Source organism: Rhinolophus sinicus, linkage group LG01 (assembly GCF_036562045.2).
Source record: "Rhinolophus sinicus isolate RSC01 linkage group LG01, ASM3656204v1, whole genome shotgun sequence".
NCBI lineage: Eukaryota > Metazoa > Chordata > Mammalia > Chiroptera > Rhinolophidae > Rhinolophus > Rhinolophus sinicus.
Window position 1 is genome coordinate 19,911,097 of NC_133751.1, and position 23,566 is coordinate 19,934,662.

A 23,566-nucleotide genomic window follows, 5' to 3' on the forward strand; every position below is an offset into this window, starting at 1 on the left:
TTAACTAATACACTTTATTTTGACATCTATATTGTGTAATATTCATACAGTCACTCAAACTTTTTTTTCATTTTTAATGATGACATGGTATATTTTTTCCATGTGTGTTTATTTTTTTCCATCCTCCTGTGTTAATCCTCCTCCATTTTACACCATATACAGATATCAACTCCAAATAGATCAAAGATGTAAATGTAAAACTTAAAACCAGAAAACCTCTCAAAGAAATCACAGACAGTAAACTCTGGTATCCGTCTCAAAATATTTTTTTGGATATGTCTTCCTGAGTAAGGTCAACAAAAGAAAAAATAAACAAATGGGACTACATCAAACTAAAAAGCTTTTGCACAGCAAAGAAAACCATCATTATAATAAAAAGTCAACCTATTGAATTGGAGAAGATATTTCCAAATGATGTTTCCAATAAAGGACTAATATCTGAAATATATATAGAACACATGCAATTCAACATCAAAAAACAAAACATCTGATTGAAAAATGGGCAGAGGATCTGAATAGTCATTTCTCCAAAGACAGAGATGGACAACTGACATGTGAAAAGATGTTCAACATCACTAATCATCAGGGAATGTAAATTATAACCACAATGAGACATCACCTCACACCTGTTAAAATGGTTATTATCAAAAAGTCAACAAATAACAAGTATTGGAGAGGATGTGGAGAAATGGAAACCCTCATGCACTGTTGGTGAGAATGTAAATTGGTGTAGCTGCTATGGAAAACAGTATGGAGGTTCCAAAAAAATTAAAAATAGAGCTAGCATTTGACCCTGAAATTCCACTACTGGGTAAATATCTGAACAAAGTAAAAACCTAATTTGCAAAGATATATGCACCCCTCCGTTCACTGCAGCATTACTCACAATAGCCCAGATATGAAAGCAACATAAACATCCATCGATAAACAAAAGATAAAGAAGATGTGGAACATTACAGCAATTAAAAAGAAGGAAATCGTGTCATTTGCAACAACATAGATGGACCTAGGTTGTTTTATAAGTGAAATAAATCAAACAAAGACAAACATCATATAATTTCATTTACATGTGGAATCTGAAAAAAAAAAGAAAGAAACAACAAACAAACAACACAGAACAATCCCAGTGATACAGAGAACCAAATGGATTGTTGCCAGAGGGGCAGGAGAGATGTATGGCCAAATAGGTGAAAGGAAAAAGAGGTACAAACATCTAGTTCTACAATTAAAAAAATAAAAAATAAATAATGGGGATACAATGTACAGCACAGAGAATATAGTCAACAATATTGTAATAACTTTGTATGGTAACAGATGGTTCCTAGACTTGTGGTGATCACATCATTGTAGGTATATAAATGCCAATTCACTATGTTGTACACCTGAAACTAATACAGCATCGCACGTAAACTGTAATTTAATAAAAAAAAAATAAGTTTCCTTCAAGTACAGAACAAATAGTGTGTATTTATTTTAACTTTAAAATAATCATTGAGCTATTTGAGTTTATAAACACATCTTGTTCCTCATTTTCTATTTGTCTCATCTCTCTCTTTTCCTCTCTTCCTTTTGATATTTTAAAAATCCCTTTGGGATATTTGAATAGACAGACAGATATAAATATAGATATTCCAGTCTACTCTAAGACTTTGTACTTGTATCTTTTTGAATTGAATTTAATGGTTGCTCTACTGATGATAATAGTATTCCTAAAAAAAATCTCAATGTACAGAAAGAGAACAGTGTGCTCCTTCATTTGGCTCATTCAATAAGGCATGAAAAAAAGCAATGAAAGTTATAAAATTAGAGTGTGCGTGGAGGGGGAACTCTTATTTTCAATGGCTTACTTATGCATATGGACAATCATTAGGATTCTAAGTAAAAATTAACTAAATCTAGTGATCATTTTCTTTTTTTATCTGTATACTAGGCATGGTGATTTATCCATTATATACATTTGCCTTCTTACCTTTCTACCTTGAGAGTATACATTGTCTTTATAACATTAGGGTGCTGAGTTTTGTTCTGGCAGACAGTTAAATTGTTGCTGGATCCTTCTTATGCTTTAAGGTTTGATTTTATTTTTAGAATAGGTAGAGCTCCTTTCTAACTCCAGTCCCAGTACACAGCATTTACTTAATGTCCTTTCTCCTAAAGCATGAGTTTTCTAGCGGCTCACCTGAATTACTTAGATGATTTGTGAGGTGTCTCCATTCTGGATAGTCTATAATCCCAGCACTTTTCTGGAAAGCCTTGCCATTCTGCTCTCAATCTCACAGCAGCTGCTCTCTGTAATGTTTTTGGGAGTCTTGCACTGAATGTACACAAAGGCCAGAAGGAAAAGCCCACACACAAATGCATTCCCCCAAACCCACTCAAATCCATCTTCTCCGGCATCCTGACCTGCAACTTCTAACAGATTAAGTAGCACCAAAATGTCGCTTCTTGCCTTTAGGACTCCGTGACCATGTACTGTCCTTGGGTTCCACCCAGCTCTGACGGATAGCCAGGCCAGCACGACACTGATGGCATCTTTGTCTGTTCTCCCAGAGCGCACGTGGCTGTGCTGCCTGATATTTGCAGCTCCAGGTTGTGTCCAATTTGTTATTATTTTTTAAATGGAAAGATGGCAAATCTGAAACCAGTTACTCTTCCACAGCTGAAGATGGATTCCTTATGTTCTCCAAATGGATTTTTAGCTTAAAAGAAAAAAAAAAAAATCTGCCTTACCTGGTCCATGAGGACAGGGTCTCTGTTCATTTTCTTCAACAATTTTTCTCTAGAACCTACAAAAAAAGTGATATATATATATATATACATATGTATATGTATAAATATGTATATATTTGATAAATATTCAACGCGTATGTACTATATATATAGTACATATGTGCTGAATGTACTTTAAAACAAATATTTGATAAATATTCAGCGCGTATACCTATATATATTTATCAAACATCCTAAAATAATAAGATCATTAAAATCATCCCTGAGAATATGTGTACTTTAACTGAATATAATACTGACAAGGTTTCCAGTAAACATTCTTCTCTATTTTAACACAAAAACTACGTAGTGCCCAAAGCAACAAGGTTTTATTAAGCCTGGGTTAAGGTTCCCAAAGTAATCTCAGTCAGTAGATATCAAAGTGTTCTAATTAGAGATAAATGATTTATGAGTCTAAAAACGGAGACAGCCAGCAGTTCAAAGTGTAAGATATTATAAAGGAAAATAAACATTGAGCATCTGACTTCATTTGAGGAGTATTTTTAATTGAATACGTGACATTCATTTATCTGGACAAGTCAAATTCTAGGGCTGCCATTCAGTGTGAATGGAACTACGTGTGTACTACAAAAATGTGGAATTCAAGAGAAAAAGCAAAGGTTGAAAAAAACTGATCTAGGTATTGTTGATCTGTCAGCAGTTTCTGAGTGCAGGCCGGGATCGTGTCTCATGAAGCCGAAGAATGGAAACACGGACCAGGGAGAGGCAAAGAGTTTTAAAAGGAGGATAGTTTATTAGAGGCAGGAGAAAAGGTTGCAGCTCCCGAGCGGGAGGGGTTCCCGAATGGGGGGTGCCCCATGACTGAGGCAAAAGCTCTTACTTTTATACCTTCCCTTACCTGCTTGGGGAAGCATTGCTGTTTGAAGAAGGGAACTTGTTTGAAGAAGGGAACTGGCACCTTCTAATGAAATTTGTCTACCAGGTTTGTTCTGCTTGCCCACCCTAAAGGAATTAGCAAAGTAACCCACTCTTTATCTATCAGACCAATTCCGTTTGTCAGGCCAAAATGAATTTTATGGTTAACCTTAAGGCCTTGTTATATTATGTCCTGGAGCGAAGGAGTGATTTCAGAATCTGAAGTTTTAGAATATGACTGTCTTTTCTTTATTCCACCAGGGACCTCCCTGTCTACCTAGGGACATCCTAACTCTTCTGTATCAAAACCACTGATATTATAAAATTGTATGTATTACTTAGGGTTCTCCAGAGAAACAAATGTGTGTGTGTGTGTGTGTGTGTGTGTGTATATATATATATATATATATATATATATATATTTGATCTATATTACTTGATCATATATATATATATATATATATATATATATATATGATCTATATTACACACACACACACACATACCCACAGAAGGTGCCAAAAAATGTATACACATTTTAAGAAAGGATAAAACTGTATTAAAATTGTAATACTCAATATATACCAATAACAAAAGATGAATACAAGTCACATGTATACATTTTTTTGGCACTCCAGGTATATATATAAAATGAGACTTATTAAAAGGAATATTGGCTCACACAATTATGGAGGCTGAGAAGTGCCATGATCTGTACTCTGCAAGTTGGTGAGCCAGGACAGTTAGTGGTATAGTTAGAAGGTCTGAGAGCTACAGAGACTATGGTGTAGATTCCAGTCTAAGCTGAAGGCCTGAGAACCAGGAGCCCTAAGAACAAGGGAAGGACAATGTTCCAGCTCAGTTAGGGATATAGAGGATTCAATCTATCTCTGCCTTTTTGCGTTTTGGTTCTATCCAGGCCCTGCACAGACTGGATGATGACTGACCACAATGGGAAGGCCTATTTGTTTTACCTAGTTCATCAATTCAAATACTAATCTCATCCATAAACACCTTCATGGATACACACAGAAATAATGTTCAACCAGAATGTCTGGGCATCCCGTGCCCCAGTTGACACATAAAATGAACTACCATATTACCTCTATTTCTTCATACTTTGCTTCAAGGAGTATTTCATGTTCTTAATCTTGTTTATAACCTTTTGTAATCATTCAAATGGATTATCTATTGTATGTTAGCCACTATCTAAGATGCTGGGAATAAAATACCCATTCTGATGTGAGAACAGTGACCTAATTATGTGTTAATTTATGACTGATTACCCAAAGGACTTTTTTTCAGATATCCATGTCCTGTGTGAAAGCTGAGTATCTATGGTCCACCTACAACACTGCCACCCGGTGACACATACCAGAATTAAAGGCACTACCCCCATAAGAGAAAGGTGGTCAGTCTCTTAGGAATGCTCTAACTAGGGCTGTCTCTTCAGGGTTAGAGCAATCTGTAGCTAGTGATTGACAGGAATTTAACTTGAAGGGACACCTGTATGCTCTGGGAAAAAGTTCTAAAATTATGGTAGGGCCCTGATTGAGGTAGATTTCTGGGACTATTTCCAGTTTGGTGGGGAACTAGAATATTCATTAGCAGACCCTAAGATAACATTATCTTTGTACTTGATCCACAGTTGTGTATTAAAGTGAAGTCAAAGAATTACTGCATAAAAGTTAGCCTTGGATATCCACCAACCAAATATTATAGCTGGTTTTGAGCAATATAATTTATTATAGGATTTATTTGCTAATGGAGACTAAATTCTTAATACAATGCCAAATTTAATTAAAAAGTAACAATTTCTTGGTTGTTGACATAATAAACTTTTAAGGTAGATATAAGAAAGGAATGTGGTATCTGGAATATGGTATCTGCATTTTCTGAATCAGATTGGAAAATATATAGTACATGCCATTTCACACATGCATAGATTTATACTTTTAATAAAGCTTCTATATCTAAATAATAGTTGTGATATTTAAACAGGCTTCTCCTGTTTAGGTGTTAAGTATTTAATTTTAGCACAAAATAATTCCTGTGATTTATTATTTCAAAGTCTTAAACAAAATACATCAATACGTGTTATATTTTCAGAGTCAAAATGGTTTTGCCTATAAGCTATTTTGTCTTATAATATTTTATTTCCATATAAATGGTTGCCAGAAATGTGTGTTTGTTTTTTTTCTTTTACATAGAGTAATATGATTACTACCCCATGAAGTCACACAAAGACTATGTAGGTGCAATACTTGTTACAAGAAAACAGTTGAAAATTTTTCCAAATGTGTGACTAACAGCCACACATCTAACTTAGCCACATCTAATTTATAAATATACATTTGCCACAAGATTTGTCACTTTGGTAGTTTTTAATGTATTTTTCAAAAGACATCAATAACTTGAAATCATTTTTAAATATATATTTTCCCCCAAATTTGATTTCTTACAAAAATGTTCTTTCAATTTAAGAAACACATAGCTCTTAATCCCCCCCCACTACTAACTGGCTGATTAAATAATAAAACATCCCAAAACATTAAAAATTTGTAACCCAAATGCTGTAACAGAACAACTCTCTGAGTTGTTCTTTATAGCTGGGTTTATAGACAGATGCAGTCAGGTTAACTCCCCTCAATGTTATAAATATCACATATAGGTCAGAGCATGGTGTGGAAAACTTAAAAGGAGGAAAATTCAAATGAAAGGTGTGTCAACATGGTACAGAACGAAAGAGAACTACTGCCTTTACATCTGCACGTTTAGTTTCACAGAATGCTTTCAGATTTACAAAATATATGTATCTTTGTACTACTTTCTGCAATGATTTGTATGCCTCAATAAGCCATAATAAAATAGAATCAAGTAAGAAATGAAAATCAATGTGGTTTACACCTATGATAGTACATTCATTTTAATTAAAACATGGACTAGAAAAATCTCTAAGCATGTAACTTAAAACTATATAGTATAAATTTTATCCTGCATGTTCATATTATTTATTCATTAATATCTCTTATCCATTCAAAATCAAAAGTGTTCAGTTATGTTTTAACCTGTACTCATACGCAGGAGTTATAAGGATATGGTCTTTACCTTCCAATGTAAAGTGTCGGATGATTCATTACCCCCCAAAATTAATTTTTTCCATAGTCATTTATCGTCATCAAGTTTCCATCATGTGGCAGGTTAGTAGTTGTGTCACAGCAATTGCTGTATCCTCTGTAGATTGACTTCTCAATGACAATAAATGCATTTTCTCAAGGTCACATTATCCCCCAGTTATTAGGTTCGTGCAAAAGTAATTGTGGTTTTTACATTTATATTTAACCTTTTAAACTGCAATTGCTTTTGCACCAACCTAATATTTAAAATAGTGCAACTCTATTCAGTAGGTATTTATACACAAAGAAATGATTTGGCTTATCATAAAACATATTTATTGAGAGGGGTGGAGAAAATAAAGTCTTTATACTTAGAAGTTGTTTTGCACAGTGTAGAATTCTAAGTCTCATTTATAATGGAAAATAGTGTGCCCCAAAGTGATAAGTTCATGTCTGTTGGGGAGGATTATGGTGGAAACCGTCCAGGCCTTGAGTTCCCTGTAGCAGTTCTTTCTATTTAATAGATGCTGGGTACAGAGTGTCAGCCCCAAACTACAGCCCTAATAGTGATCCTTTTTGGCGCCCTAATTCCCTATGACACGTATCTTCTCTCCTATACTAAAAAGCAAATTATCTTCTGTTTCATGAGCGACCTTGGACCAGGAACTCAGTCAAAGAAGGAGTAATGGTTACGAATGCAAACTGTTAAATAAATATGGAACAAAGGAGTGTCGCTAAAGGTGGAGAGAAGGGAACTAAAATGATATAACTAGTTGTAGTTACTGAATATAATCAAGAGAAGAAACATTAACTGGGAAATATCATGACTCTAAAATGATAAAGAGCCACCATCCTCAAAAAGACATTTTAAACAAGTGTGAGAGTCTCCATTTTGTTGTTTGTTTTTTGTTTATAGTGTTCTAGTAAGCTTAGTTGTTTAGAACATACACATATATTAAAATTAAAGGTTGTGTATATAGTCTGTTACTTTGGCAGACTAGTTAATTTGGCTGAAGCGGAAATGCTAGTCAGTTATTTTCTAAGGAAGACAGTTCCATAAAAGAGAAAGCAAACAGAAATAATAGGTCATTGATATCTATTCTGTAAAATACATTGTAAAGAGCACTGTTGTTATGAACTGAATTGTGCCGTCCCCAGTCATATGTTGAAGCCCTAACCCCAAATATGACTATATTTGGAGCTAAGTTCTATAAGAAGGTAATAAAGGTTAAATTAAGTCATAAACATGGGGCCTTAATCCAATAGGATTGGTATCAGTATAAGAAAATGATGAGAACCAGGATCTCTCTACCAGACAGGCACACAAGAAAGGCCACGTGAGGACACAGCAAGAAGGTGGCTGTCTGCAAACCAGAAAGAGAGTCCTTCTCAGACACTAAGTCTTATGCCATATTGTTCTTGGACATTCAGCCTCCAGAATAGTCAGGAAATACATTTCTGGTCTTGTGAAATTTTGTTATAACAGCTTAACCTGTCGACTACAACTGTTGCACTCATTTTATTTGGCATAATAATAAAGTGGTTAACTATTATTGCTATCCAAATATTGGAGGTAAAGAAATTAAGTTGTCAGTAAGTATGAGTGATTTGCCTCCAATCTCCTAGGTAGCAAGTGATGGATTTATGATTCAAAATTAATTCCTTTTCATACACAAAAGCTTTATATTTACCAATTGGCCCAATAAAACACCATAAGTTGAAAAGAGTCATAACTGGGTGTCTCAACAATAGCATTTTCATATATGACAGAAAATAAATATTTGGAAAGAAACTTTTTTCATGAAATTGAGGAAAATAAAACTACCAAAAGGCAAAGTTGTAATATAGTTAGTTTGTCAATATCTTAAAAATTGGGGAGATAATGAAAATAGCATAAAATTATCATCATAAAGGTGATATAGATTTGGACCTTATTCACTTCAATGTGTTTAAACATTGTAAAAGGAAAACCATTGCTATATATATTTTTAAAGCAATTTGCTAAACATGATGCCCCATTTTGATCTGCAGAAGTCTAAAATATAAAATAAACAACTTTCTTTAACATTTCCACACTTTCTGAAAGATATTTACATATTAATTCATAAATCCAAGAGATGTCTCTATAAATTCCATTGTCATCTGAGTTATTTTCAGGATATTTCACTTTACATTTCCCTACATTTGGCTACTTACTGGGGGAATACTGTGTTTTTAAAATTCATGTTGGCAACATTTATGTCTAATTAACCTCCATATGCTTGAGTTACTCTTAAAAAATTATATGGATATATATCCTTATTGGGAATGCAATTTCTCATAACTACACCCCCACAAGTCCTATTTTGAAAGAAATCACTCAGTAAAAGTAGAAGAGTAGTTAGGATAGAAACTGTTTAAAGAGCACACTTCTGTTACCATGGTAACTATAACCTCACCAGGCTCAATCTAGAGTTTATATGGAAGCAATATAATTCTGTCATTTATTTTTTTTCCAGTCTGCGTTTCTTCAAAAATAAATATAACCACTACAAAATAAGTTAATGACAAAATATATTTACTCGTATTAGCCTGTTGTGGCATGAGCAAAAAATTTAGAAGTTATCTTACACATCACACCAACAAACAAGTACTATCTAATTATCTGTCTAAAGGTACAAACCTTTTAGTGCTTATATTTTGAAATTGTAATTTTAAAATAAGTTAGTTTCAGTGGTAATATGGACAAAAGATTATTCACGATATAGGGAAATTATTCATTTGCCCTATTCACAGTTCCATATGTCTTAAATGATACATAAAATAGCATTGAAAGCAGATAAATTTATTTTAAAAACATCGTTTTCATTGTTATGCTTCAATTATCTGATGCTAAGTAAATCCTAGCCAGAACTGGAAATATGTAGTTGACAATTTTCAACAAAGCAATGATACAAAATAATGAATTCAAATATAATGTACTAAAACATTTGAGGGACCTTGTTTATGAAGGAGGTGAGACAGTCAGAAGTGAGAGAAGGGTAGATATAAATATTGTGAGCTATTATGAGAAAATGTGTAGTGCTAAGTTGCATTTGTAATACAAGGTATAATAATTCTAAATAGCATTTCTCAGCATGAATTACCTTTAATTAGCAAAAATAGAACAAGTAAGGAAATGCTTCCATATTATGCATATAATATTTTACTTGGTTTTTAAATATAGTTTTTCTCATCTGAATTATAATTATATAAGCCCATATATCTTTTGATCAGAACTGTGAAAATGTATCCACCCATTTTCACACTCAGAAAGCTTGTTAATAGGATGCAAGTTCATGCAGTTTATCTGTTATAAATGCGTTGGTATATGTTAAAAATTCTAAAAGAATAATTTATATTGGGCACAGAATCTGTTTAAAAAAATAGACTTGCTAATCAAATTTAATTTACTCTTTCTGTTCTTATTTCTCAGGATGGCAATGGGATGAAAACCAGGCTACTGGTTGTGCCATCTGCATTATAAAATCACGTATTGGCTGGAATTCAAATATAGAACTTTGATTTTTATTCCCAGAAACTTCCTGGCACAAAACCATAAATGGCAGGTGGATTTAACTTATGTGGGCATTTGAAGGGAAAGGTCTTTCTTTAGTAGTAGTGTTAGAATGTTAGGTGTGCGTGCAGATTAGACTTTTCTCATTGAGCCATTTAATGTTCTATCCCACTATACACCTATAGCAATCAATACATATTTTTGTATATATCATATACAGATTTGAAATAATTCATGTCCTCCATACCAGTTGTAAGCTCCCTGAGATGGCCTGTGGCAGACTGTAGCATAGAATAGGCATTCAATAATTATGTGTGGCTGGAATGCATATGGCCAAATCATTGGACAAAAATACATCCTGAAAGGGGACTGTTATCTATTCATTTTTGCATTGCATGTATTTACTCTGCAGGTGCATAGTAGGCAGTTAATGCATCTATGCTTCCTGATGAACAAAGGAGTTCTATGTGTCATTCTGACAGCAATTTCCATGGTAGAAAGAAATAATTCCATAGCATCATGCTTTTACTTTTACTGCTATTTCCTGCAGTTCTTTGAAAACAAACATCAAGAAAATTAAACTATCTCTTATGGGAAAATGGTGTGAAGGAAAGGCAAGTAAAATTCAGATGTCACAAACTCTCCATATCTCAAAATATCTGCTTGATTTCAGGAGAATGAAATAGGAAATACTTGCTTATCTTGAAAGAAAACATAGTCAATGAGCTGAAATATTTGTCTTTTTTATAAAATAACTGAAACTGGAGTGTACAATAAACAAAGAGCTTACTGGGCACAGGTTATTAAATTGCTTCAAAATTGCCTACGGCCCTGTAAAAGTAGGTATAAATTGTATTGTTCTATAGTGCCATAGAATTGCTACAGGCTTTTGATATTTTCCCTCTGAAGCCTGTTGACCTGTAAATGGACTGATTTTTTTTTTTAATAAAGACTTTTAATATCAGATTCTGGAAATCATGAAGATAATTATTTTCACAAATTATTCTTTGAAGTATTTGCTAAATTAGCATTTAAAAATTAATTGGGAAACTATTGATGTCATAAAAAGAAAAAAATAAGTAAAGTCTATAAAACTTCCATAAGTATAGCCTACAGAAACAGAACAAGTAAAAGTAACATGGTATCCTGGACGGGATTCTAAACAGAATAGTGACAGAAGGTAAAACATCAAAAAAAATCAAAATAAATTATGGACCTTAGTTCATAATAAAGTATCAAATTTGGTTCATTAATTAAAACAAACATCATATTAATATAAATATTAATAATAGGGGAAACTGGATGTAGAATAACTGGAAACTTTGCATTATCCTCTCTTTTTTTTTTCAGTAAATATAAAGATGTTTTAGAAAGTTAAGTCCATTAAGAATTAATACAAACATGTACATCAGGTCACACATTTACCCTTTGTCCTCAAGCTCCAATATAACTGCCTGATATTGGCCATGTTCCTAACTCATTGTACTGGAAGAGCCCCTAAACTCATCCCAATATTTTGAATATTTGTTTCCTGATTGTAAAATTGTATTGTATAAATGGTTCCCTTTTTTCTTAATTTACCATGAGATTTCTTCCCAGATACAATCCCTAATCTGGTAAAAATACTGCACCATGCAGTGACTACAAGACATCAACCCACTGCATAGATGGATACTTCTGTAAAAAAAATAAATAAATAAAATAATAATAATAATAATAATTGTATAAGGATAGCTTAAAGACCGAGGGAATGAATTACAAAAACATTTCCATAATAATATAGAGCAACATTTCTAGTTACTAAACACACACACACACACACACACACACACACACACAAGTCGATGCTTAAAATTGTTTAAATTAAAAGAATGGACTCCATCTTAATTCAGATTGCATGATAAGGAATGATTTTGTAGTAAGTAGAACAGAATTTTAATAACAATATGATCAAATATGACAAACTGTGATTATAAGGTAATATTTTACTATTACTGACTAGAAAATAAGTTGTAAGCTCCATATGGGAAAATCACCTTTCTGGAGCATTAATTTAAAACATACAGCACCATTAAGGGAACTGTTTGGAAATTAAGGAAGGAACAGTTAGTGTGATTTTGTGTTAGGTTTAATGACAGTTTATTCATTATTCTTCCAAATGAGTAAACCAATGCAACAAAGTGACTAGAGACATCAGGAAGAAGGCAGGGAAAAGCTGTAATCCTCACCCATGAAATTTATCATGGTTAAGTTAGTAAGTGTGACTATAGTAGGTGAGGAATAAGTGGCTATAAAAAGTTGATAAAATTGTTAAATTAACAACTGCAATGAGGATTAATGACTGTTGTTGAAAGAGTATTAGAGAGAGTGGACTATATAGAAAGGTGGTAATTGGTTACAAATTACTGAAAATTTATATTTGAAAATGATTGTCCAGATTTCTGAGGTAGGAAACTAAATAAATAAATTGCCATTAATGAGAGTGGTCAATATAGTAGTATGAGCAGATTTAGTGGTAAATGCTCTTAGTTAATAATAAATTTATTTGTTAATGGGGATTCCCTGTAGGTAGCTAAATACATAAGTATAGAGGCCTTTAGTTAAGCTTTGGATGGAGGCATGTTTTTGTTGTTTATTAATTTATTCTTGGTAGGGTTATTTTAGGCAAGGCTGAGAATGCCAAGGGAGACTATATTCTCTGTAAAGCAAGCATAGATACATGTGATTATTAACATCCAATAAGTGCATGAAGAACAGAGAGCAACGACATGAAGGGGTGGCTGGAAGACTTGGAGAAGAACCAAGATGAGGCAATGTGATTTAAGATCACAGAGTGATGAATGCTGAAGAAACAGAAGGATGCAAGAGTATCTCCTACCAAAAGAAGACAACACCGAAGAAAACTAAGACACGGGCATAGGTTTTTGTCTAACTGAAAAAAAAAAAAAAAAAAATTATTTTTGAAATAATCTTTGAAATTAACTGAAACAATTTTCACATTAATATATCAAATTATTTGTTTTTTGGTTCTGCATGGTTTTGTAGTTGTTGGAGGCATTGTACTTATGATCCTTATCTTCTGTAAGTGTACACTAAACTGTATGTGGATGTTTCTATTGTCCTATATTCTCAGGTGGTAATGTTTGACTTGTTTTTACTTCATACTTAACCAGGAATACTGCAGAGTCTAGACTTTTTGAACACCATCACGTTTTGGGGTGGGCCACAGTGCTTTAGAACCTCCTGTCTATTTCTTATCCATGATTCTTGACAACTTCTATTGCAAGTGTACAAAATTCTCCTTAACTCTTAAGTGAAAGCATCAGCATCCCAAAGCATGCCCTTTGTGTGCACTTACTGACCTTGAATAAATGAACCGGCAGTGTCAGGACTTAACCCAAGGGCACATAGAGTCTTTCACTGCTTTGAAAGGTGGCAAAAAATCCCATACAATGTCCCAGTGAAATAAAAGGTGGTCTAAGGGGAAAAAAAAAAGTATGTGCAGATGCAGAGCACACAGAAGTGTGGAATCACAGCCTGAGGGGATTTCCTCACAAATAGAAAATACACAGTGACAGAGCTGCCAGCCTCCTTCTCTAACCTGTTCAATCAGAGTTCAAGTCCCTTAGATAGTTTGTAAAAGTCTGGTCAACACCTAGAAGAAAAGTGCAATTATCTGAAAAAAAAATTTGTTATGCGTTCTACACATTGGAGCAACTTACTTTAATTCACATTAATATTTATAATCAAACAAATCAACATTCACAATTCTCTAACACCCATGGAGTTGCAGATGGACTTTACATGATGATTTAAAACTTAATTTTGTTTCGTTTTATCAAGCATGTTTGCTATATCTTTCTAAAAAGAAATCACCATTGTCATTTGTCTTTTCTCTGTTTCTAGATGGATGTTTGTTGCATTTTTCCATCATAGCTGTGTACTTGAAAACAACTCTCATCAATAAACATGAGTCACATCGACAGACTGCCTACAAATCCATAGCAAAGATAAAAGTTCTGCACATATCTAATGAAGAATGAATTTTTTTAAGTTTATTTTTTAAACAATTACTATCCACATGAATATCCTTTCTCTTAAGCAGGATAAGACATAATTATAAAAGAAACGTGAATAAAAACATAAACTATTATTTTATTGATCCTTTTCTGAGGTAAAAAAGAGATGTGATTTTAAGACAGATTTTAATAATTTAGAATGATGTTTTCTGATGAAATAATCAGAAAAAAAATAAATCTGGTAGATTGCCAAGTATTTTGATTATAGTTCTGAATTCCATCAAAGCATTAAGCAATTAGCATTTAAAATAATTATGTTAATTTAGGTTAAAAAAAAGAAAAAAAACAGCAATTAATGACTCTTCCTATAGATTTCTATGTAGCAAAGCAAGATATTCCTGCAATTTACGTCAGGATGAACCTTTGAATCATATATATTTTAGTTCATTTTGGTAGAATTTTTATACTTTCTAAAATGTTATTCATTTTTCTTAAATAACTTAATATGTTAGAAAGTTTGTTTACAATTTGTAAACTTCAGATAGAACGTTAGAGAAGAAATGTCCAAACCAACCATTTTATGAAATTCAATGACCCAACAAATCCTTTCACAGGTAAATACTCTAAAAAACATTTACATGTGTCCACTGAGAGACTAATACACTTAAAATAAACTATGGCTTCATGAATCTTACAAATATATTCTATCTGTAAAAAGAAAAATCAGCCCTAGAACTTTCCATAGAGTATGAAGCTATTTTTATAATGACTAGTAAAACTGATATATCATTTAATGGATACTCACATATGTGAAAAAATCATTAAGGAGAAATGTGAGAAACTGATAAAAAATAATTTATATTAGTAGTTTCATGGGATGATGCATGAATGGTGACACCATGGGACATGGAAGAGACACAGAAGTCATTTCAATTACAAATAGTGTTGTATTTTTTGTGTCTTGTGCTCCATAGGTGTTCAATTCTATCTTATGTGTCATGTCCTAGATATATGTTACACATTTCTTTTGTACATTTCAAATATTTTTATCAGAATGTATTTTCAAAAAGCCCTTGTTCATTGTCTTTTCTATTCTAAATGTTGGGCTATTAAACAGAAGAGTACTTGACCTCAAAAACATCTACAAATGCTTCTTATGATCTCAGAGTCTTTAAAAAGATTTCCATCATCTTTTCTACTTAAGGCGGTTAGAATATTGAGCGTACTTGGTCCCTCACAGGAGAGGAGCTACTTGTTGCTAACACCATTATGATTTCAGTTGATGCCAATACTGCCATCTACCTATGCATTCTGACCAAGTTCTAACTCATTCTAACATCCTTTTATGGAAAAAGAAATGGCCATGTAAATGCTAATGGCTTAGGCCTGCCAAATACCTAGGACTGTGGACCTCTCTCAGTGCACATTGGGGACCCCCCACCCCCTGTCAAGTAATTTAGTTTTTAGGTTATTGCTATTTATTGATTTTCTATTCCCTGTCCTGGGTCCCTTAATTTCCCTTCAGGAGTTTCCCTGCTAAATCGGATCTGATTCCATTTGGATCATACTTGGGCAGAAAAAAAAAGAAAAAAAAAATGAATACTTGTAAGATGAAATATCAATTCTAAATGATCTCCAAATTTATTAAAATAAAAAAAGAATTGCAATTTATAGGTAGGCCAAACAGTTCCTATTGGCGTAACATATATTATATCAAGAAGGATAATGGACTTTAAACCTGACACTGTACTTTTATATTGTCATTGTTGCTTTTTCAACATTTCCATTGAAGTATAGATATGACTACATGAGCAATTGAATCATCATGTCATTGGTTACAGTATAGCTGAAATTAACTGGACTTATTTTTTTAACAGCTGTGTGACAAAATCTGAATAATTTCTACACTTGAGATATCAGATATGGATAAAATGAGCTGGCAATACCAATTTCCTCTGGCAGGATTTTTGAAGCTTTAACTGCTATCCTTAATCTTCAAATATATAAAAGACCACTTCAATCACCTAACAGCTGTCATTACACGGAAGACACTCATCATTTAACCTCATAGTTTAAAATATTTAATAAAAATCACGGAGGGCCTGAAAAGATTGGAGGCCTCAGATATGTAAAATGAATCTTTATTAAAAGAATGTTTATTCTGCGTTATTATAAAGACTACATAAATCCACCAACATTGGTAACTATCCCAGAATTCCAAATCATTATAGTTCCTTGTCATTTTTAAGAAATACAGAATAATCCACTTCATTACCATAAAGATCTTCATTGCTAGATTTAGTGCAAGAATACAAATACAAAGATCGTTTCCTTATTTTTTCATGTTTTTCTTTATTTTTCTATAACCAAAATACTATTCCTGTACAATTCAGTTCAGGTACAGGTGTCTAGAACATTGAGAATCTTGATTTTTTAAAGCATAATGTTTGTGTAGTGAGAGAAGAAAATATGCAAAACTGATGTTTGGAGCTGGAGAACTATTTTGAATGTCAAGGGATTTGGATGAAGACACAGAAATATGGTCATCTGTTTACAAACAAACAAACAACACAAAGGTAAATAAAGAGGGTTTGTTTTTCTTGCAAACCCTAAATTTGAAGAATAAGAATTTATTTATAATATGACTAAGGACTCCAGCTATTAATATATTTCCTTTATGCTATCCCTTGGCATATCGTCTTCGTCTTCATGATTGCTGCCTTCAGGAATCAAGATGGCTGCTGCAATTCTGTACATTGTGTTTCTACAATCAAGCAGAAGTATGCAAGGGTGACATCCGCTGCATCACTCCAATTTTATCAGGAAATTTAAAACTTTCCCCCAAACTCCCAGTAGACTATTGTTATATCTCATTAACCAAAGCTGCCACAGAGCTAGAGCTATTGAAATGGTTGCTCCATTTGATTATGGTTGCTCCAAAATGATTAGGTACTAAGGTATGTAAGTAGCCCAAGTATAACCTGTAACCTATTTTTAGTAAAAGGCTTTTATTTGAGATGGAGTTTGTGTAGACAAAGATTAATGATTGTCCAGGACTCAAGAAAGTACTTAAGCAAGCAAAAATCAGATAAAGACCTGAGGGTGAGAAATAGTAATCCTAGAGCAGAATGGCAGCTTTTCTTTTGTTTTGATGGCAATGATAACTTGTTAGGAAAATGGCCATAGAAATTAAGACTAAGGGAATGAGGAGATGACGATACCTGTTAATAATTTAAATGATATAGGGTAAAAAAATAAAATAAAAATAAAAGTGAAAACATACCTCTACAGTTTTAGATTCATTGATTTTGAGAGATACTTAAGTAGTTTTAAGAAAAATAGGAAAATTACAAAACGATCTATGGGAAATGGTGATAGTGAAGGATGAAAAGCTTAGTGTGTGAGAGTATCTCAGTATATACGTATATTGCCATCCAGAAAAGTAGAACTGGATCATGGGACTAGAGATGCAGTCTTATCAGCCAGGTGAACACAAATAGTAGGTGGGTATGTGGCAATAGATAAGTTAGCCAATGAGAGTATAAAAAAACACGTAAAAAATTAGGTAAAAACAATACATGACATTCTACTTTGTAGGTAGTCAGGGATAGACTACCTACAAGGATGAAAAACAGAAAGTGGGATCGCTGACCCTTCATGCAAAATTACGTGAAGATTTGTCATACAACTACTATGTGCCAAAAATCATGCTAAGGGTCAGGCATGTCACAAAATGATACAGTTTCTGTCCTCCAGTAAGTTGCCACTTAGATGAGAAAACATAATTAATATGGGCAATGACAATATACTAAGACACAGGCCATGATCACAAACATGCGATGCTCCTTAGAAAGGAGCTACACCTGGATACGGAGACATTTGAGGTTAAAAGTTTGTGGACTTAGAGAGACAACATCTTTGTTAAAAATATATATTTGTATATGGTTGATCATATACGTGTATGTACGGTCAAATCCATGAGGGTTTTAAGAGTAACGTTAACATTCAGTTGTATACTCGTATGTATACCACAATATATTTATTCATTTATGTGTCAGTGGACACAGGTACTTTCCATACCTTGGCTATTATGAATAATGCTGCAATGAACATGAAAGCGTTGATATCTCTTCAAGATCCTGATTTCAATATATATATATATATATATATATATATATATATATATATATATACACACACACACACATTCATATATATATACACACACACACACATATACATATATATCCAGAAGAGGAATTGCTGCATCATTTGGTAGTTATCTTCTTAATTGTTTGAGGAAACTCCATACATTTTTCTGTAGTGGCTGCACCATTTTACATTCCCTCTAACAGTGTACATGGGTTCCAATTTCTCCACATTCGTGCCAGCACTTGTAATGTTTTTCTTCTTTTTTTTTAATTTTGTTCATATCTACTACATGAAATCATTATTTTAATAAACAAAGAATATTATGGGGAAAAAACAGAGTAATGTGAAGAAGATTGTGTCAACTGACAGAGGCGTCAATTGTAATTGTTTATGAACCCAGGAGCTCAGTGATGTTCTTCAAGAAAGCATGTATGATTTGGTGCAGCGGGGAGGGGAGTAGAGCACAGAAAATACGAAGGACTGCGTGGCTAGCAGGGACACTGAGACAGCAAATACAGAGTTTTCTTCCGAGAACACTGTTGCTGAAGAGAAGGAAAAGATAAAGATTAAAATAAGTCTCAGTATAGAGGCTAAGAATAGTTTATATTTTTTAGGTGCAAGTGAATATTGTTTTGGATATGTAATATATTTCCAAAAATAATACAGGAAAGCCTATATTACCAGTTTCTTTCATCCTTATGAAAATTAAACTCTCAAAGAACCAAAGCAATATCCAAACTCTATTTAGCAAAATAGCACACATTGCAGAAACACTGTTTAAGGTCATTTATTCAGATCTATGTTTCTTACAGGGTTTCTGTGGACAGTGTTAAGTCACACAAGTACACAAGTTAACTAATCAGTGATTTAACAAAGGCTTAAGTATAACGGCATTATACAAATGGCATTATGTAAAAAGGGGACAGAACACCAAGCCTAAGCTTGGCTAGACTACATGAATACCCTACAGCTCTCCCGGTAGTTTGCTGGTAACCTACATGTAAGCAATGTTACAGTTACTATAAGCAGTACAGACAAATTGAATAGTTTAAAGTTTTTGTTTATTTTTTAAATTTTGGTATTTTAGTGAGTCAGGCTATTTTTAGAAAGTCTGAAAGGATATCTGTGTGTGTGTGTGTGTGTGTGTGTGTGTGTGTGTCTGTGTGTGTGTGTGTGTGTGTGTGTGTGTGTGTGTGAAGGGATGTTGACCTTGGTGTATGAATGGGTGCCGCCCACAAAGCACCTGGCACATCACTTTTGTAGCTGTTTGTTACTGATAAGGGCTTAAATATATGACTCATACGCACTTTAACAGAGTTGTGTAAAACTATTACGTCTTGAATGACAAAGCAGTGCAGAAGTTCTAAAATACATTAGAAAGAAATTTAAAAATATTTCTTACTTTTACTAATTTGCTACTTCTAGGAAAATGCCGCCTGCAATATGTGAAGTTTCTGTCTGATTTTCCCTCCTAGACTCCATTAACTAAGTCATAGTAACCTCATTGGTGCTTGCCACCCTCATTATCATGTATTATGTAGTTGTCTTTTAAATTCATTAGACAGAGACCTTCCACTTATAGTACATTAGCTTCTCCACTCCTGTGAAACCTTTAGCCAGAAGTGGAAATGTATATGGTCTCATGCTGTTCCCACAGAGAAAGACATTTGATATGGGATTTTGTATGGCTAATAATCGAAGAAGTTTTACCTATGAAATTAATGGAGTTTATTCTTTCGAGCCTGCCACTTATTCCTGCATCTGATTTTATATTTTATAATTTCATTCTTTTAATTAAAGCAGCATTTCTCAACAGGGGCCTATTAGCACTTTTGGATGGCTAAGTCCTTGTAGTGAGGGGGTGTCTTGTGCCTTGCAGGCTATTTAGCAGTATTTATATTCTCTATCCACTTGATTCTAGTATCTATGACAATAAAAAATAAATAAAATAAAAAAAGTCCGGATAGTTCCAAAACATCCAGCTGGAGGCCTGGGGATAATCACATTTAAAAATCACAGACTTAAAGCCTCCCTTGCCCTCAATTGTATACGCTTTAGCCACACAAAACCTGCATCTGGCCTGGATAGCAGCTATTAAAAGCAGCATCACAGAAAGTATAATATCACTTCAGTTATAACCCAGAATATTCTCTGTGAATGAGCTTTTTTTTTTAAAAAAAGATTTTATTGGGGAAGGGGAACAGGACTTTATTGGGGAACAATGTGTACTTCCAGGCCTTTTTTTCCAAGTCAAGTTGTTGTCCTTTCAATCTTAGTTGTGGAGGGTGCCATTCAGCTTCAAGTTGCCCTTTCAGCCTTAGTTGTGGAGGGTGCAGCTCAGCTCCTGGTCCAGTTACCATTGCTAGTTGCAGGGGGCGCAGTCCACCATCCCTTGAGGGATTCGAGGGGTTGAACTGGCAACCTTGTGGTTGAGAGCCCACTGGCCCATGTGGGAATCGAACCAGCAGCCGTTGGAGTTAGGAGCATGGAGCTCCAACCTCCTGAGCCACCGGGCCAGCCCCTGAGCTTTTTTATATTCAGATAATTTTGTGACTTTTAACTAGTAAAATATCTTAGAAGTTTAATTTGTTTTAACTTGTGACAAGCTTGCTAACTTAAAAGTGATGCAGTTTTCAATAAACTTCATTTAATTATACAGCACTTTTATAAACAAAGTATTAAAATGACTGTGGATTATGAATTCATGATATATACACCATTTATGTGTTAGATGCAATAAAGAGTCAAGCATTGTGAATAGAAGTAGATACTTCCATAATTGATGAAGTTACATGTAAAATACTAAGCCCTTTGTGCTATGTAATAACTTTATTCCACAAAATGAACACTTTATGAAGAAATGTAAATCTTTGAACCTAATAGTAATTGCTATCAATGCATTCAGTAGCAATGTAAGATTATTTTTCTTCCCTTCTTAGAGAACTAATTAATACCTAGTGATTTATAAAACAACAGCATATGTGAAAGCACAATTAAAAAAAAATCTGTTGATAAAGATACCTTTCTATGCATAGGGACTCGTTCATTTAAACCATTTTAATGTATGTATTATTATTGTTTTTCCTTTCTAAAAAAACACATAGCCATTTGGAAATGGAATAAACCGCATGGGGTAAAAATGTAAACTATGGCAAGATAAAATAGCTAAATTATTTGCTTCTGAAATCAGTGTCAATTTAAGCCAGGGTTTCTAAGTTTTGTTACTATCTCTAAAAACAGTCAATAAACTATCACTTTCAAATAAATATACGAATTGAAATACATTTGCTGTTTAATTACATAACTATTAAAACTTTGGTATACCAAGTGTAAATAAATATACGTATCTGATAAATATACACTATTTCTTTTAGATTTCCTGATTTCTCTGCGATATAACATATAATTCTCTTAATCTAAACTATCCATAAGTCTTTTAAAATATGTGGTGTGGGGACAATACATTGATTTTTAATGTCATTGAATTAAAATAAAAATGTCATTAGTTTAAAAAGGAAATGTAATCACAAAGGCTGATTAACTAATATCATTAGCAAGTGTGAAACTGCTCTCTAGATGTCTCTCAATAAATACATTTCTCGATATCAAAGGAGAAGATATTAGGAAGGCATTATCAATACTCAGAGGTGAAAAAATGATTTTTCACCACTGAGAAGACTCTAGATATGAACACTGCGTTTAGGAAAAAGACGTGTGTGTGTGTGTGTGTGTGTGTGTGTGTGTGAGAGAGAGATAGAGAGACAGAGAGAGAGACAGAGAGAGAGAGACAGAGAGAGAGACAGAGAGAGAGAGACAGAGAGAGACAGAGAGAGACAGAGAGAGAGAGAGAAAGGGAGAGAGACAGAGAGACAGACATATAAAGGGAAAGAGACAGAGCCAGAGAAACAGAGAGATAAAGAGAATAGAAGAAAGCTTTTAGGGTGTATGGGTGAAATATTTTCCATATCAGGGCTTCTGGATCTCGACTTCACTGGCCTTTCTAGAGTCCTGGAAGATATTAAATTCTAGCAAAAAGAGAATATCTAAATGGTCATGACTAATTTTCTAAGAGAAGGAATACTCTGAAGTGTTTTGTTGTTGTTGTTGTTTTGTTTTGTTTGTTGTTTTGTTTTGTTTTTTGTTTGTTGGTTGGTTTGTTTTTGTTTTTTTATCCTAGCTACTGAAAATATAAAAATTCAGGGGTTCAGAGATGTAAATATAGCTTATAATTAACTGATTTTGGTTAATAATTCACCCCTAAGTAGATAGTGTTTAGTGAAATAGAGGGAAAAAATATCTACCTAATTGTTGAGGTCCACAAGTGCTGAACAAGGGCACAATTAATTGACAAATTGGTACATCTCTCAACCTAATGTAATTTGTTCCAAATTATTTACAGAATAATTCTGCAATACTTGTTATTATTTCCACACCCCAAAGATAATAAATGTTTATTTTCAGCAATATTTAATACATAACAATGGCTCACACTTATTAGTAACACTGTATGATCAACACTGGGCTGAGTGCTTTCCAGGACATGTCATGTCTCTTCTAATCTGCCTAACAACTTAGTAAAGCAGTAACTATAATTATATAAATTTCATTGACTGGAAAATTAAGCTTAAACCGATTAATTGAACCCCTCTAGTAAGGTACTACTATATGAAAAGTAGCATGTTTCAAGTGTGAGATACCTGCCAGTACGACAGTGTTGTGACTGATTTCTGCACCACCACTATGTAAGTTAATGTGCCATTGAATTACTAAGCAAGGTAAGATTAATCAAAGGGAACCATCAAAAAATGTATTCCATCTTATATTAAGCCACAGTCGTAACTTTTTCCAGGCACTCAACCATGCCAATAATTTCTTCCATCCAGACTTTGCAGCCAAAAGTAGTAAAGGGTTTTTCTACAAATCTGCACCAGAGGAATTTTCAAGTTATTGGATTCTGAGGAAGTCACATGCAGAAATACTAATCATTGATCAATTGGCACAATTGTCTTTAGCATGTCCGAAGCAAACAGGAAAGGCACTGTAAGATAACTGACATTTTTTCAACTTCACCCAATGAAGGAACTGGTTTTAAAGCACAT